The sequence below is a fragment of the Furipterus horrens genome, unplaced genomic scaffold (assembly GCF_987537825.1).
Source record: "Furipterus horrens unplaced genomic scaffold, mFurHor1.1.pri manual_scaffold_1, whole genome shotgun sequence".
In the NCBI taxonomy this organism is placed as follows: Eukaryota; Metazoa; Chordata; class Mammalia; order Chiroptera; family Furipteridae; genus Furipterus; species Furipterus horrens.
In genome coordinates, this window is record NW_028327171.1 from 38,196,740 (window position 1) to 38,202,725 (window position 5,986).

The following is a 5,986-nucleotide window of genomic DNA, read 5'->3' on the forward strand; positions in this document are numbered from 1 at the left end:
TTCAGCAAATAGTGAAATAGCACATATTTACATGTGTAATGTCTGTTTGCATAGATTTATATATTATATTATATGTAAAATATATATTTTATAACTAAAATATGCTAATTATATACCTCTGAATTTTAGACTGCACTCATCTTGAACATTTGATGAAAATATGGTAACCCAAAACATATCATTTAAAACAGTTATAGTGAGCCTGGATAGCTCAGTCAGTAGAGCATTAGACTTTTAATTTGAGGGTCCAGGGTTCAAGTCCCTGTTCAGGTGCTTCTGTTTTCTTTTGGAAAATAAAAGGAGGTTTTTTAGTAAGGTGGTCACAAACCACAGCACACAAAATATCTCGTCTAAAATAGTTATAGAAGGAAAGTAGCTTAATAATCTGGAAAACATTAAAAGAGTAAATATTTAGATTGTAAAACCCAGATATCATAAAATTTGTGCTATTATTCATCATACTTAATGAGTAAACCCTATGCCAGGTTTCTGGAAGATTGCTAGAGGTGCCAATGAATACCTATCTCATTAACCCCTCACCCAAAATGATACATCCTACAAATTCCTTCAATGTTTCAAGAAAAAGCTTTGTGTTTTCATGCTACCATTTCTAGCTTTGATCTCACTCATCATTCCACATTTCCTTTCACTTCAGTCACAATTTTTCTAAAGTGAGGGTCCACCTTGGAAGACAGCCTTTGTTATATGCAATGTCAAACCACTGGCCTCTGTGCCATAACTTGAACCAACAACATTACTTACCACTAAAGATAGTAATACAGCTAAAACAGTGGAAGGTTTACAACATACGAAGGTGGACTTAGTATGAAAACAGGAATTTCGAGATGAATCTTCTTGCAGACTGAAAGAAATTCCAGACAATATTTTAAACTAAATTAATTTAGAACTTTCTATAATATGCTATTATGATATAATGTAATTGTTTTTGACAGCTTCCATAGTAAACTTAATTAACTAATTTTCTAATATCTGTCCCCACCCATATCTATCTTGTTTATCATCAAATTGATGTGGTACATAATTGGGACTTATTAAATCATTGTTGAATGAGTAAAATAATTACTTAATGTTATTTGCTATACTGTGGAAATGGCTTCTGTCAATACTTTTAAATTTTTTATCCCAAGTGTTTAATATAATAGTACAAATATTTAATATAATGGTAATGGTAACTTGAACTTGCAGTCAACCAAAGTCATTTTTTTCCTCTCATAAACTGTTGTCATATTTTTCTCCTTAGATCCTAACATACTTTTCAAACATAAATTATTGTTTTATTTTTAATATTATAAAATTTGTTTCATTTGAAACCCAATGTTGTCATCCAAAATATAAACAATCTTTCTTAGATTTGTGATATCTGAAATACCCACTATCAAGGTCATTATCCAAGTTGAAAATACAGCATAAAACTGAGGGAAGATTCTACACTGTGAAGTTACAGTCACTTTCCAGTTAGCCATCTGTCCATTATTCAGCACTACTTGAATATAGACATTAGGGAATTATAAACTTACCCAATGGCATGGTTATTTTATCCACATTTAATCTTGTTCTTCGTTAGCTCTTCAGGAGATAATTTAACTATATTTCTAGGTTCCAGATTCAGAAGTTTAAAGACTCAGTTACTAAAATAAGTAGGAGAGTACAGCCTGGTTAGATTGTTGAGAAATTTCAGACAAAGAACTTGGAAAGTGACTGATGATGGTGTGAAGAGCATCATCTGTGTGGTCATATCAAAGAAATAAGTACAGATGGTGTTTATTGTTAAAGCATTATCGTCTACCTAAAATCCCTATAGTACAATAAATATTTCCTTTTTATATCTACATAGCACCTCCTGTACATATTTTATCAAACAAGCATTTTTCTCATATATCCCCATGTATATTATTATAAAAAATATCTTTAATAAAAAGGAACTATCTTTGATTGATACACAGAACTATACTTTCTTTACATATTTAAGAAGCACGGTCTGAGTAATCCTTGCAAGTCCACATTAAAAGATTATTTCTCTGTTCTAGAGCTCCACTGACTGATGTGTGTGTGTATATTTGATATCTCTAATTTTGTCCTCTTCTTCATTTTGTATAATCAAAATGGCGTTTTTCTTTTTATTTTGGTTTTCCAACTGATTACCTTTATACTCTTTGCAACCTTATGTTTGGAATCATGGAAGCTTTTGTTTAATGTCTCTCTTTCTATAGTTCAGTGCACATGACTAACTGAGGGCAGTGTTCTATCATTAAATGTAACAAGTTCACTAATCTTTATTACATTATCAGATATCTTTTCTAGGGTAGTTAAACTGTATCTTTCAGTTGGTTTAAGCAATGAACAAACCAGGTTGCAAGCAAATCAGCCTATGCGAGAGGGGAAGATATTGGTGGAATCAATTTGCCGAGTGGGATGCTCTGTTTTCAAAGTTGATATTATAAACATCGATAAAATTAGTTTCCTCCCTCTAGCAATTTTCATTTTAGAGATTTTTAAAAATTACTTATTGATTTTAGAGAGAGAGAAGGATAGAGAGGAGAGATAGACAAACAGAGAGACATTGTCATTGGTTTGTTTTTCCACTTACTGATGCATTCATTGGTTGCTTCTTGTATGTGCCCTGACTGGGCATACAACCTGCATCCTTGGTGTTTGGGGAAAAGGTTCTACCAATTGTGCAAAGTGGCCAGGGCCTCATTTTAGATCTTAATGCTATTTTGGTTACAGTTTTTTTTTAAATATATTGTTCATAAAATCTCTGATATGTTGGAAAATTGTTACATCACACCATGCTGAGTAGATAAAGCTTTAGTATGTGCTTTATCATTGGCACCTTTGGTCTCATTTATATAGAAGAGTATAAATGCAATCTAGTTTTTACTCTTTTCAAGTTCAGAAGCCCTTAGAGCTGAAATTTATTTACTATCCATTCACTTAGTAATCTGTTTTCTTTGCTACATGTATATTAAACATCAGAAAAGTGCCAGAAACACTGAGGATGCAAGAAACTTAAAATAATAAAAGTAACAGACAAATACATATAGTAGGTTGCAGTGATGAAGAGGAAAATGGTAACCAAGGCTTGATTAATGAGATAAATGATAATTCTTTTATGGAAAAGAATGAATTTCATTTCTAGCAAGTGAAGAGGATACATCTACTGAGAACATAAATAAGAAAAATCACACAAAAAAATTAAGTGTGAGGAATATTTGTTCTTACCAGATAATGAACTAGTTTTTGGTGATGTGAATAATAAAGATTCTATTATTGATGCAAAGAAAACAAAAGAAAAATTGAAAATAGGTCCATCAAAAGGCTTCCATGTTAAAGTAGGAATCCATAAATTCTTAAGGAAAGAGATGGGAAAATCTAAGAATAAAATAAATAAATGGAACCAATAACAATGGTTTGAGAAAAAGATTGATATTTTTTAAAAAGTTTTATTATTGGCATCAGATATAAAACTGATATGATTGAGGAATTCCTTTACAGTTTTAGTTCAAATCTATACTGATCTCAAATATAGAAGACTGCAGTACTAAATTAGGAGTTATTAAAAAGCAAGTTAAATAAACCAATTATGACTATTTCATCTTTCAATGTATCTACTAATTTTCTTGCAAAATTATTGGATTTATATCTAATTTACTTAAACAGAATTCTTAAATCTAAGAAAGTACTCTAAGTTAGCATGCTTTTAAAAGTTAACTGTGCTATTTAAAAGGAAAATATAGCCCTGGCTGCTGTGGCTCAGTGGATTGAGTGTCGGCCTGCGAGCCAAGTGTCGCTGGTTCAATTCCCAGTCAGGGCACATGAGTAGGTTGCACGTCAGGTGCCCAGTTGGGGGGCATGAGTGAGAGGAAACCACACAGTGATGTTTCTCTCCCTCTCTTTCTCCTTTCCCCTCTCTCTAAAAATAAATAAATAAATAAATAATTAAAAAGGGAAAATATAAATTTAAAAATGCAATGTATGCATAAATATGAATAAAAGTAAATGTCAAGTGTGTGCAGGGATAGAAAAGAGACTAAGGGATCAAGCAAAAAAGAAAAAGGGCTCATGGACATGCACAACAGTGTGAGGCAAGGGGGTGGGTAGAGGTGAAAAAGGTACAAGAGGAATAAATTTTAATGGAAGAATACAATAAAATTATTAATTAAAATAAAAGAAAAGAGAAACTAATTTTCCTTCTGTTCTTGGGGAATATAAGAAAAATAATTTCTACTCATTTGCACTGAAATCATGTTATTTGACTCTGTTTATGAAAGTCAGCTAGTAAGAAAATAAATCAAGCATTTTCCTAAATCTTAAGCAGGTAGACATCAGAATGGTCAATGGAAAGATAGCTAAGATTTCAAGGCTACTGTTATAGTCAGAATGTTGAAGAGTGTGGGAAGATCAAAACTAATCTTGCAAGGCTCACTTTTGAAAAGTTCTAAAACAGCTTCCAGTTCTAATTTGACTGTTAGCCTATGTTTAGTGTCATGCAAAAGCCAAGAGACCATTTCTAAGATTTTGAGACAAGATGGGTACTTGCTTTGTCATTCAGGAAGTGTGACCAAATCACCTGGCCTGCTCATTTACGCAAAGTCCAAAGTTAATGCAGAAATCCTCCCCTTGAAACAGAGCTTTACTTTTGACTCTCCATTCAAGAGAGAGATGGTGCTTAAAAAAAGCAAACAAATTTACTTCCACATCAGGAGAGAAGATCCACTGTAGCTATCAATAACAATCAAAGTAGGCCTTTCTTTTTAAAGAACAAATGCACAAAAGTCGTTATTTGAGGAAAACCCACAGCACAGTTGAGAATTTCTGTAATGTTCAGAGGAACAAACACAGGAAACTGTAAAACATAGTTGAAAGGAAATTTAAATAAAATATTTAAATTCTGGTTGTCAAGAACATATTTTTAGAAATTAAAATTTTGATGAACTGAAAAATTAAAAATAAGTCCTGGAAAATAAAATTGAGACAGTTTCTAGATTTTAAGATAATAAGAAAAGAAATTAAAATTATGAGAAGTGGAGGTTCAGAGGCAGAGAGGATAAATTCAAAAGATCGAACATCTTCAAAAAGTGTCAAAAGAAGCCAAGTATCGCTGGTTCATTCCCAGTCAGGGCACATGACTAGGTTGCACATCAGGTCCCCAGTCGGGGGCGCAAGTGAGAGGCAACCACACAGTGATGTTTCTCTCCCTCTCTTTCTCCTTTCCCCTATCTCTAAAAATAAATAAAAAAACAAACAAACACAGCTTATCTTAATGTGATCACTCTAGGCTGGCTCAAGCCTGGATCGAGGGAAACACTAGTGCTCTCCTATTGGCTGAGAGCAAACCTCCCTTGAGTGAGGAGGGGTGGGGGATGACCTTAGAGACCAGCAACAGGTTCATACTTGTCTAGGCTATTCAGTTACACGAGACATGGTATGCTGAGAGGTTGTGTGCCACTCTATATAGTGAATCGTATTCTGAAGTGTAGTTCGAGTTCTTGTTTGTATACAAGGAGTTAGCAGAATTTATTTTTTTATTTCCTTTCCTTCAGATCATGTCTGCCTCTGATGTTTCTCATTGTAAGTGCCTAAACAACCCTGATTCATTTTGTTATATCTGTGGCAGTTTCACCATTCCCAGTCAAAGGACAAACATCAGCGCCTTTGTCAAGCAAGTCTATTTTGCATATTTTAAAGTAAAATTTGGTGATTAAGATAAGTCTTGGGCCCCTCACAAGGTGTGCAAGTAGTGTGTCAAGAGTTTATGGATGTGGACAAAGGGAACACATGATAAATTGCCATTTTGTATACCTATGGTTTGGTGAGAGCCCAGAGATCAATCAAATGACTGTTACTTTTGTACAGTGAAACATCAGGATAACAAAAAAAAAATAAAATAAATGTAAAATAGAGTATCCTAGTCTACCATCAGCTATACACTCAGTGCCTCATTCGGTTGAAATTCCAGTGCCAG

General features: G+C 33.3%; 1 non-coding gene across 1 annotated transcript; it reads left to right on the forward strand.

Annotated features, from left to right (window-relative positions):
* The first annotated feature begins 200 nt into the window (after positions 1 to 200).
* On the forward strand, positions 201 to 273 carry TRNAK-UUU (transfer RNA lysine (anticodon UUU)). Its single transcript has one exon. It is a non-coding gene; the product is annotated as a tRNA-Lys (tRNA).
* The last annotated feature ends 5,713 nt before the right edge of the window (positions 274 to 5,986 follow it).